The sequence below is a fragment of the Podarcis tiliguerta genome, assembly GCF_965153285.1.
Source record: "Podarcis tiliguerta genome assembly, chromosome: 4".
Classification (NCBI taxonomy): Eukaryota; Metazoa; Chordata; class Lepidosauria; order Squamata; family Lacertidae; genus Podarcis; species Podarcis tiliguerta.
In genome coordinates, this window is record NC_139537.1 from 69,497,670 (window position 1) to 69,509,742 (window position 12,073).

The 12,073-nt window shown below is 40.2% G+C and overlaps 1 long non-coding RNA gene across 3 annotated transcripts; it reads left to right on the forward strand.

Annotated features, from left to right (window-relative positions):
* Positions 1 to 81: 81 nt before the first annotated feature.
* LOC310676358 lies at positions 82 to 10,819 on the forward strand. 3 transcript variants are annotated; one of them, XR_014510488.1, is made up of 5 exons: positions 82 to 143; positions 1,724 to 1,845; positions 2,856 to 3,018; positions 6,832 to 6,904; positions 9,746 to 10,819. It is a non-coding gene; the product is annotated as an uncharacterized lncRNA (long non-coding RNA). The 3 variants fall into 3 exon arrangements; XR_014510489.1 differs by having other exon boundaries at positions 1,730 to 1,845; XR_014510490.1 differs by lacking the exon at positions 9,746 to 10,819 and adding an exon at positions 6,992 to 9,136 and having other exon boundaries at positions 1,730 to 1,845.
* Positions 10,820 to 12,073: the final 1,254 nt, after the last annotated feature.

Sequence of the window (12,073 nt, forward strand, 5' to 3'; positions counted from 1 at the left end):
AGATACTTTTAGGCAAGCTGTACATTATGATGGAGATGCATTCTGGAACTGTGTCCCCTTGAATTCCCACTCCACAACACAACCAATTAGTGCCATGGAAAAGACAAGGAAAAGGCTATCGTAGGAAATCTTAATGTTCTGAGGTCGATATCCCTGTGTGGCAGTATTAATGAATCTCAACTGTTTCCAATTATGGGCCCTCCCTATGAAATATTTGCTTCTAGTCCAGCACAATAGCCTCAAGATTTTCATACACACAACCTCCCTTCCTGCTCCTTCTAGGCCACTGGCATTTAGTATCTTTCATCACACTCCCGTTGCCTCTTAAATCTGCCACAAAGGCCGCTTTATTGAGTGTGAGTGGCTGAAGGGATGCTCCAGCAATGGGAGGGTGTCAGCAAAGGTGATGGCATCAGTGGATCCCTTCTCCTACCAAAGAAATAAAATATGCTGTGGGGTTTCAAGGGCCACTGATAAATTGCCCTTAAGAGGTGAGTTGTAACACAGAACATGCAAGCTGAAAATAGGTGAGGGATAAATGATGAAGATACAAATCTCAGTAGTGGATAGGTTCATATAGAGTAGAACGGTGCAAAGGACTGTCTTTTTTGAGGTAGCATTCAAATACAACCTACTGGCTTTGATGATTTCAGAGAAATTTATTTCTCTGAAATCTGACAAGAAACCCATGTTACCGGTGAGGTAAAATGATCTTTAAGGAAGTCTATGACGGTGCTCTAGCACTTCCCTGCAGAGAGTTCAGCTGGACTATTACCACATGGTAGCAAACATTCAAGGAAAGTAACCTGCAAACAGTTGTTTTGTTTATAGTTTCAGCAACTTTACTCATATGAACAAATTTGCTGACAAGGATCTAACTTTCTGCAGTCACTCAATAATGTTGATAGCAAATTGGTTGTATTGCTGTTTCCCCCTCCTCCTCTCTGTGTAACTAGAGAGCGTTTTTGTACAGTAAACTCTAGCCAGGACTTGTAGTTTAAGGAAGAGGAATTAATTTGCCACCCTATATGACATGCCCTCTCAAGTACTATCAGTCCCAGAGTTCTTTAGTCCCTGCTGACATTTCCTTTGAGGAGGCAGGAGAGAACCAACAAACTAGTCTTCTCTCACGACAGCGGGAGAGAAGGACTAGCACCATAGTAAATCAGAGATGTTGAAATTCCAGGGATAACAATAATCAAATGCTGGGAGGATTTACAGTTACATGTGAGTAAAGAAGCTGCGCCTCTGGTCTTCAGAGTGCATTGACCAGATCCTGCAGATCCTGCTCTTCTGATTTTTCAGTGTAAATCCTTTGTGGGCAGTGTTTCAAAACAAATAATAATAATAATAATAATAATAATAATAATAATAATAATAATATAAATAAATAAATAATTATCAGGGATGACTCACACCCCGGCCATCACCTCTTTAATCTTCTACCCTTGGGCAGGAGATATAGAAGTATAATCAGCCATACCAACAGGCTAAAAAATAGCTTTGATCTGTGGGCTGTTAGGCTGTTGAATGGAAAATAACATAGCGATATTGACTTTCAGGGTGGTGTGTTGTTCGATAAGAGATTGAGTGTTGCGGGGGGAGGCTAGTTTAATTTCATTGAACACAGGTTGTACAATGACAATAAAGGTAATATTATTATTATTATTATTATTATTACTATTAAATGTATGCTATTCATTATTAAATTTGTTTCCGTGAGGTGTAGTGATGGCCTCCAACTTTAAAAGACGATTGGACAAATTCGTGGAGGATAAAGGCTTTCAATGGCTATGTACCACCTCCACTGTCAAAGTCAGTATGCCTCTGGAGGCCTGCTGCTAGGTGAGTGCTGTTGCACCGAGGTCCTTCTTGAGGCTTCTCATAGGCACCTGGTTGACCGCTGTGAGAACAGGATGCTGGACTAGATGGATTTTTTTGCCTGATCCACAAGGGTTTTTACTGGCTTCAAGCAGCAATGCCACTGTCCCTTCTAAATCTCACCATAAAGCTAGCAACCAGGGATGGGGGCAGAGGCAAACATCATTCATGCACTTTGTAAAAGGAGGGTTCAGTAGCAATTAGTAACCTTATCTGCTAGCACTGGCAACTTAGAACCACCATGCTTCCTTTGACATCCTACTTTCCTCTCAGACTTCCTTTGTTGTCCCTTTTCATCTCATCCATGACAGATTTCCCCTGTGTCTGCAGGTCAGACATCTTGATTAACCCACAATTTCCTAAGTGTGCCTCCCCTTTGTCTCACACGTGGATGAACTCTACTGTAGATTGTCCTGAATTTGGGGATCTTGGAGGTTTCGGTGTGGATAAATGACTTGGCACCTCCAGCACCTCACATTTATTCCACATGGTAGAAACTTTTAATAGTTTTTTCTTGCGGCAGTAACATGTGCTAGGCTGAATCAAAGGCAATGAAAAATCCATTATTTTACTTCACCTTGCCAAAAGACGCTTTGCTATAATGGGAAACATTTCCCCCAATCAGCTGCCCGCATTCTCTGATATAATTACAACTTCTCACACTTTTCCCCCTTTTGTTGTATTTGTTAGTTACCTCATTATTCCTCGCATAATAAACCTAGATGGTTTCCTGAAATGGGATTTCAGAAGTATCGCTGGTCCACTTTTGCAAGTTTCGAGTCGCATTCCTGCTCTTTCAGTCCTTTTGGATTCTGTTTTGATTAATAAGTGCCCTGTCCTCGTTTAAACGCATTAAAACACTCACCTCTTCTGATTAGCACAGCCTGCCATGCAAATCCTTTGTGTTGCACTTTCTAATGATTGATACTGCATTACAGTCAGACGCAAATGTATGCCTACTCTTTTCTGTCGAGCTCATTTTGCCTTTGACGGTCAGCCTCCCGTACGCATTCGGTGTCAAGTGCTGGTGAGCGAAGGAGCTGCAGAGAAGTGCCTCCATTCCTTGCCTCGCCTCTTTTTAATCTGCTCGAAGGTGTTGCGGATTTGGCCCTTTTCAAGTTGGAGGCAGAGCCACAGGTAATTATCTGCAGCTGGATTTGAAAACACTTGTCAGGCAAAAGAATCCTTTGCTTGGCGAGGCTGCCATTTTGACAACCAGGGAAGAGGCAGAACATTCGCTTTACATGCTGAAGGTCCCAGGCTCAATGCTTGACATCTCCCAAGTAGGACGGTGAAAGACCCCCCGTTTGAAACTCTGATGCCAATCAGCATAAATAGTGCTGAGCTTGGTGCACCAATGGTTTGACCCAGTCTTCATGTCTAGCTTCCCTAACCAGCAGAGCATAACTTATGCCTGGAACAAGAGGACATACAGCAGTTGTTGTAAAGTAGCATCACCCACAGACAGGGGATATAACTCTAGGCCGATACGGCGATAAGTCCTTCACAATGCTCATGCCCTTTTCCCCCACATTCAGAAGAGGCTGCTTTGCAAATGTGCCCCTGCAACACCTTAGAAAGATGTGGAAATACCTTGGATATCTCGTAACCCCATGTAAAATAGGGTGAAGCAGGATTGTTATTTGTGGTGCTGTGGCTTAAGTGATGAAGTTATGAAGGTTCAAATTCTTACTTAGCCATGGGAGTAACTAGGAGACTGGGAGAGTGACTAAGGTAAGGATGCTTCCAAACCACCCTCCCTGCTCTGCAAATAATATGCCTGTCTTCTTCGCCCCAAGATGACTATCTGCAATCTATGTGTGGTACAGATCCATGTGGATCTTGGTTCTTGTAAACAGTTCAACACTTTTCTCCCATTAAAATGCCTGGAGATGAACTGCTCTTTCATCTGGCATTTGATAGGCAAATGCACTTCCAAGTTCTCAGTTGGATGGAGATTTTTCAAGTTCAGCCCTAATTTATTTATCTTAAATCCGGCAATGTACTGTAATTTTACAATAAAAGCCTCCCAATCAAAGCTTACCTTATCCAGAGGTAATTAATACAAAGATTGTTGAATTAAAGATGTGAGTCTTGACACTTTGGCAGGGGGTAAGGGACATGGTCTCAAAGGCCCAAATTATGCCTGAAACAGACCAATTAACACCATGTATCTTCTTTTATGTTAACTTCAATTAAGGTTTCTTAAAATTTTTGAAGTTATTTTCTTCTTTACAGTCTCAGAATGTCAGAAATGTACATCAAAGAAAAACGCTTCAGTGCGAACACCATAGGTAACGCTCATTTGCACACAAATCTGCATATTGCAAAGGAGTTCAGAGCCCATTTTGCATGTATTATTGCAAGATGTGAGTCGACGAATTAAAGGACTTAAAGATAACAACCATACAAAGGAAAGAGTGCACCTACTTGTGTTTACAGAATGAACTTTGAAAAAAGGAAAGTAGTCATTATCTCTACACAGGAATATACATGGAAATTATATTAAAATGGCATTTTGGACACCTGTGTGGTTTAAACACTTTTGAGAAATTTGTAAAGTTCATTTAAAGGGAACTTCCATCTATACTGCAGACTTAAACTGGGTTAATAGCCTTCCTCTCTCAAGAGATCTCCCCTGTGAGCGACAGATGAAACTACAATTCCCAGGATGCATTGGGGGAAATTATGACAAACTGCTTTTAAAAAACCCCTATATAAATTAGTAGTGTAGGTATGCTTTCTGAGATCATCAGTCACTGCTCTTAAGAGAATCGTCTTTGGTCCAACGAGAATTTTATCCATACACAACGCTTTTAAAATAAAATTGATGCTCAATGACTCCTGTTAACAATGAAGGTCAACAACAGGAGTGTCACATATCATCATTCAATAAAGGAAAGCAGGACTTGGCAAGTTTATACTAACTTTTACACCTATATTGCTACTGCTTCCTATTAGTCAGCTCACAAAAATTACTAATCACGCAATTCAGCCAGCTTGCCAAAAAGGGAAAAAGCTAAATCAGCTAAAATTGTGAGAGCTCGGCTTCTATCTGTTGAAGCTCATTTTTTGAGATGTCAATCTTTTTCTGCAAGACCAACTGTGATAAACCTGATCTTTGATCAACAGTTCTTAAAACACTGGATCTTGGCCAGAATCCATCTGTTGCTCAGCCCAGGCTCCGATTCGTACTGCCATGAAACTTCTGAAGAACTGTAAATGCCAATGGAAAGGTGTTAAGCTCATAAGCATTACCATCTAAATCTTCCTATCTTTCCAGCTCAGCTAAGCAAAAGGTTAAATTCTCCCCGTGGAGCTTACCCTTCCAAAAAAAGACATCATTCAGGAATCTCTGTTTCCGTGTAGTAGGACAATCCAATCCGTTTCAGAGGGAGAGGGTGAAATTCCGAACCGGAACAAAGGGAATGCACCAAATCCTTTAGATCTGGATCAGGAAAACGTTGCGGCCCATATTCAAATGTCCGTAGGTTACAATAATATTTAGAGGCTCTGCTTTTGGTCCCATGTACAAAAGAGGTATGGTTGGGAGTGGGGACGGATTCAAAAAGGGCCTTCTCTGCAGCTATAGAATTTCTCCTGGCTATAGAATTTGATAGTAGTAGTAAATTTCATAGTTTAACTCCATACGTTAACTACCTTTTATTTGTCTTGAACCTCCAGCTCATGTAGCCCTCTCCTTTTCTCACAAGGGGAACAATACAAATGTATTATTAGGAGTGTTCTGGTGAATATCTGCATATGAGCACTGATTGCACAGCATGACTTAAACCCTTCTCTCCTGGGGAGCTCATGCTACCTTTCTTGCCTTCTACTGCTAGATTATGGTGATACCTGGGCATTATAATAGTTGTATGGTCCCAGTTGTTTGCCTTGGCTTTTTAGAGCTGCCTGTACACACTGGAGCCCAGGAGTTTGTGTCTTTATTGCTCTCTTTCCGATTGCCCTAGTAGTGCATTGTATGTAGAGGGTACATGAGGGTGGATGGTATCAGTTGTTGATTGGCCATTGGTGTACGTTGATTGATGCCTCATTTTCATGGCTTATCTGAAGGTAATGTGCAAAACGGTGATCAGGGATTAGCACTGGATGGGCTTAAATCTGACAGTGTTGCTACACGGATGCTTGTTTATGCTGTCGTCTGTTCGGCTTAGCAGTTAGCTCAGTATAAGATTGCACCATAGCTAGTGTCAGTGTAGCATTGCTGCAGTGACCATCAGCTTGGGGAACAATAACATTGCCCTGCCATCTAATAATTCTGTCAGATTCTTAATCAGCGGGGAAGGGTTGTTGCCTTTTTATTATTGTACAATACCTAGTGTTATATTTAACTGTTTGAGAGTATCATAACCAAGCATTGTTTTCAGTGTAGTAGAATCTGTAAGTAGTGATGGGGAAGAAATTTGATTCAGGTCTTATTTGAAACTGAATCCATCAAATTTATCCTTTCCAAAACAATATACAAACCAAAACACAGCTAACATTTAAAATTTGCACTTAACCTGAATTTTGTTATGCACTTCGCCAACCAATGTTTGCAAACATGCATATATTTGGGGGAAGCGTGCATAAAAATGAATATACTTGTGAAAATAACACACTAACATGCATTATATTAAAGAAAATTGCTTGCAAAACTGTGTACATTGGTCAAAACTGCATATTAGGAGAAATTTGCACAAAGGTACTGATGAATTTTTGTGATTTTTTTTTTAACCCACAAATTGTAAAATGTGGGGAACTGAAAATGAATGGAAAAAATGAGAAACTGAGAGAACTGAAATCAACAGATCCTTCCTAATCCTAACCCCTGCTTTTTGTAGTTATTTTTGAACAACTCGCTTGCCCATAAGATCTGAGGATCATCCAAAACTTTTAGATAACTGGAAGCTCATTTTAAAAAGGAGTGTTGTTTACATATGATTACAGACTGACAAGGAAATACCTTTGAGACTCATACCAAATTCAAGACGATCAGGACACCAAGACAGCTAAAGATCAGGTAAGTGGAAACATACTAAACACCATTTGTTTTGCACATCAGTGTTCATATAAAGCTAATAGAATTAAACAATCATTTCCTTGTCAGGTGCTTCCTTCAGCTGAAATTTTGAATTTTGACCTGAGGAATAGTTGCAGGCGCAGAGCTTCAGTGCAATGTTTGTCATTAATACACACCTTTTCTTCGGATGGGGTTTATGGGCCTGTCAACATCAGCAACCTAGTGTGTGTGTGTGTATGTGTGTGTGCATCACATGTGCTCACCTCTGAGATCTGCAAGTTTCACTCTTAACTCACCGAGAAAATGGGACATGACACTCAGCACTATGGGACATTCAATCATTTCTGACCCACTTGCACACTTGGCTTGTCAAGGCCAGGCGGATGAGGGATCAGCCAGTTTTTAACATTATTGCACACTGTGCTGGGAGTAAGAGAGGGTTTATTATGTCTTTACTTTAAGGAGAGGGGAATGTGGCTGTAAAACAGGAAAGAGTGGGGGAAAGCTCAAGCAGATTAAATGGTTATTAATGAATATATGAGGAGGTGAGGAAAGCCTTGTGGACTAATTGCCCATCTCGTCAAGCACCCTGTTTTCATCAGCGACTAACCCAGGGCTTCAGGGAGGCCCACAAGCAGGGCACAAAGACAAGAGGCCTCCCCCATCATTTGCCCCCCAGCAAAATGGCATTCAGAGTCACAAAATTCAAGCTTTAAAAAGGTTAGACAAATTAATGGAGGATAAGGCTACCAATGGCTACTAGACATAATGGCTATGTTCTGCTTCCACTGTTGGAGGCAATAGGCTTCTGAATACCCGTTGTTGGGCATTCTCCGGTGGGATTGCTTTCGTGTTCTGCTTGTAGGCTTTGCATAAGCATCTGGTTGGCCACTTTGAGAACAGGATACTGGGCCAGGTGTGTCTTTGGCGAGCCTTTTTCTTCTTTTATTCCTATAATGGCCTCTGAACTTGGAAGTTGCAATTCGCTATCATGGCTAATTGCCATTTATCGACCTCTGCTCCATGAATAAGGCCATCTAAGCCAGTGGACATGACCATATAAATTATGAGTTAGTTAACTGCTGGCTTGATTAAGTACTGCCTTTTCCCTTGCCAGAATCTATTAGCCCTCATCTTCATGGGATGACCTTGAGAAGAAGTCAAAGTCTGGCTTTACCACTTATTCCATCTTATTCATAAATACAGAATCAGGTCCCTTCCCCCTTAAAACTTAAGGGGCCTCAGATGTTTCACCTTTTCTTTGTACAGATAGTGTCTAAGCCACTGGATGATTTGGGCTCCCCTTTTCTGTACCCTTCCATAAATAAAGCACCTTGTTTAAGATGCCGCAAACTGGATTATACACAGTATTCCAAATATAGCCACCCCATAGATTTACGGTATATAAAGGCATTTTCACACTAGACATTTTAGTTACAGTCCCTTTACCAGTAATGGTAAATAGAAGAATGTGACCTTATCAGTATTGCCATATCCTGATTTAATGTTTTCATTGATTTCCCCAGTGCAATTATTTACACAGAATCTCATTTGCCATATTGCCAATCTCCCTGCCAGACATTCAAACAGCAGCCACTGTTTAGCATGCCTAAGGGGAGGAGCTATAGTTTAGTTTTAGGGAGTTGTAGAAGGGACTGTAGCACTTAAATAATAGTATTCAGTGGCCTGCTTTACATGTAATGCTAAACTGTGGTTTATTAAACCATGGCCTAGCAGCATATGCAATCCCACCCAGCGGCTTAACTAAGCTTTCTTAATTATGGTTTATGATTGCTAATTAACCAAAGTCTGAAGCTGGTCCATAAACCTTAGTTCATGTTAACCACAACTTAGTGTTACATGTGTCCCTGGACCTCCTCCTTAACTTTGTTTACGGATCCAGCATTGACCCCAAGGTTATAGAGCGAAGCGTGGCAAAAAGTTCAAACTGCTCTTATGGCTCGGCTGCTCTCACTGGTGCCTTTTAACTATTCTGTGATGTAATAAACCAAGGTTTCTGTGATTAGCCATGGTTTATATGCAAATCCAGCCAGTGTTGTCTATTCAGAACCATACCATCACAGGCACCTACAATTTATAGGATTTTTCATGAGCTTCCCTGATATGCATCATAATCTTCAACTCTTCCCTGATTCAGAGTAAACTAGTTAAGTGTAGATGATGGTGATGATTTATTAAAGCTTCTGGTTGTGCAGTTAACCAATTTTTCAATAAAAATTCAGATAAAGAAACCCAGAAACCCAATCACACGCAAGCATGCTTACATCCAGAAGTTTTTCTTCCTGCATTTCTACTTGTGTGCTACAACACAAGTGGAACTCAGGAGGCTCATGTGTAGATGTGCTCTTGGCAAATCCTTAGCATAAAATAAAGACATAGCAACCTCAGGTCTTGAGATGTTTCAAAGTTAAAAGAGGTCCTGGTGTTATGCTCCTGTTCTTGGATCATTTCACCTGCCCATTCTGCTCTGTATTCTGTGATAAGGGGAGACCAGAGTGGATGGCATTTTTAAGGCAATAGCACCTCTCAGCTGATTCAGTGCTTTCATGTGGACTTTGAGTGAACCAAGTCCATGCTTTCCTGGGGAAGTCAAAGCCTTCTCTCTGTGTGTGGTGCGTATTTCACAGAAATGTAAACCTAAGACCTCTTTTAAACTTTGTCTTAGCTTTCCAGATTGTCAAGATTTAAGGTGCACAGTGCTGCAAGATATAAGGCACTGTAAAACCTTGCAAGTAAATTTTCAACACCTGGCTGCTGATCCCTATTATGTTACCTTTACAAGCTATTTCCTCCCTGTAGACAAATGCCTCTTTTTTCCAGCATGAAGGACTGATTTGATTTTAGCCACTTGAACAGCCAAAGGCTTAGTCACTGGAAGCAGCCTGGATGCTTTAAGAATACAGAAAGTCTCCCTCTTTGTGCAATGCAAAGTCTGGGTGCAATGCAAGATTTATTCCACCTCCCTGAAGAAACTGTTTTCGGTTCAGAGACAAATCAGAGAACACTGCAATCTGCAATCACTGCCAGCATTAATAATTTTCCACCTCACAACTGGAATTAGTGAGATGGAACTAAAATAGGAAGAATGTAGACACCACTTTCAGAAGGCAACTGGGGATGCTTCTAAATGATTGTTGTGTGTGTCAGACCACCCACGTTGCAAATTATATCTATTTAATCCAGCAAGCTCAACTCAGAAATGTGTTCTACTGTATTCAACTTCATCAACAGAAGTTGCATTGAACCTTACGGTAAAGTAAGATTATGATAATTTTGCAAAACAGGTATGTTCTTTTTTCCGCCTTCCCCTGCTCATTCAAGTTTACAGCCTTTTCATGCAGGGACTGAATTATGGTGTGTTTGATGCTTTGCACCGCTAACATTATGATCTTGGGAATCATTTTATCAATGGGAAACTAGCAAAACAAGTACTGAAATTGTACTCTGAGGAATCTGATTTCTTTGTGGCATAACACTACAAGAGTATAGCATCTTATCAGTAAATACTAGTAAAAATAAGAAGCCCACAATATGTGAAAAATGGAATATGAACAGGAAACATTGTATTTCAAGCTACAGTAAACTCATCAGAGAAGGATAGTGGAAGGATCTTGTTCAAAAATATGGTTAACTCCTGTAAATGCTTAAAATATACATTTTAATATATTCCATTTTTCACACATTGCAGACTTATTCTTTTCTGACCTTTCACATGACATGCAAAGAGCAGGTGGCTTTTTTGTGAGATAGAGAGAGAGAGAGAAATAGATTTTCTATACAACCATTTGCTTTAATACTCCTGCACAAAATTTATGATTTCAATCTTTTAATGTATCCCAGGGAACCTCAGCCCATTTGCAAAGATCATATTACAGGAAACACAAATGTTAATTGTAAAAGTAAGTCAGAAGTGTTTAATGAATATGTGCACTAGTATTGGATTATGGGGAACTTCAGGCAGAAAGGGAAGTTCACAGGCTAAGTTTTATTTTGCCAATACTTTGAGATTCATCAGAAATATCAAAACTCATGCCTTTAAAATATTGCTAAAAATTCCAAATGAGACAAATACAGACATCCATTATCTAAGGAGTCATTTAAAATCCAAAAGAATGTGCTTTTGTGATATTGTTATCCTTTCTTTTTGTAGGATAGGAACATTTGAATTAGTATACCAGTTAAAGACAACAGACCAAATTCTGCATAGAGGGGGCTTGAACTCCATTGACTAATTATGTTTTGGGTTTCAGCCCTTATATTTAGCATTATCGCATCTGCACAAAATGACCATATATTGTTAGATCAAGAAGAAGGCATTTAGCGTTATGATTTATGAATCTTGATCTATGAAGCTGTGTCTATCAGACTGACATAATGCAAAGCCACTTACTTATTCTTTGCACTCACACTGTATTCTTTAGCTATAATTAATTTAGAGTTAATTTGTGTTTTCTTTTTGTTTGTTCACTTGTGCACTGAGAAGAAATGCATTTTAAACAGCTGTTGCCCATTTGGTCCAAGTCAAACAAATGCAAAACAATACCTTTAACTAGACCAAGTTCTGTTGCTATAGAAGCTTTAGAAATCATGCAGAATTCTTCACCCAACAGAATGTTACAAGAGTATTTAGAACAAGATTGTTAACCAGTGACTACAGTCTCAGTCCTCTGCTCACATACATGGGAGTAAGTCATTCTGAGCCCAGTGAGACTTAAGCCTGAGTAAATCTGCATATCCATCATTGACCTAACACCATACATCAACTCACATGAAATTATTTTCAGTAAAGCCGGTTCACGGATTCAGCTGCTAATCACCAGGGAGTTCAATAATAACATGATGAGAGCGCATGCACAAACCAATTTTCATTCTCATCATGGCCATTTGATTGTGTGAACCACCCCTAAGGAGAGAAGAGATCTCAAGTGTGTACCAAAAATTATCTAGGATGAGCTGCAACACCTACTATTTGCACTGTTTGCTCCAATGAGAGCAGCCCCTTCCCAGTACAAATAGCATGTGTGCCCCAACATCCAGATCAAGACTACAATTTGCTAAAGTCACACCAAGATCCTCATCTGCATTGCAGGGTGGGCATGCCTGCAACTTACTTTGCTACTTGCATGAATGGTGTCAACTCTAGTTTTT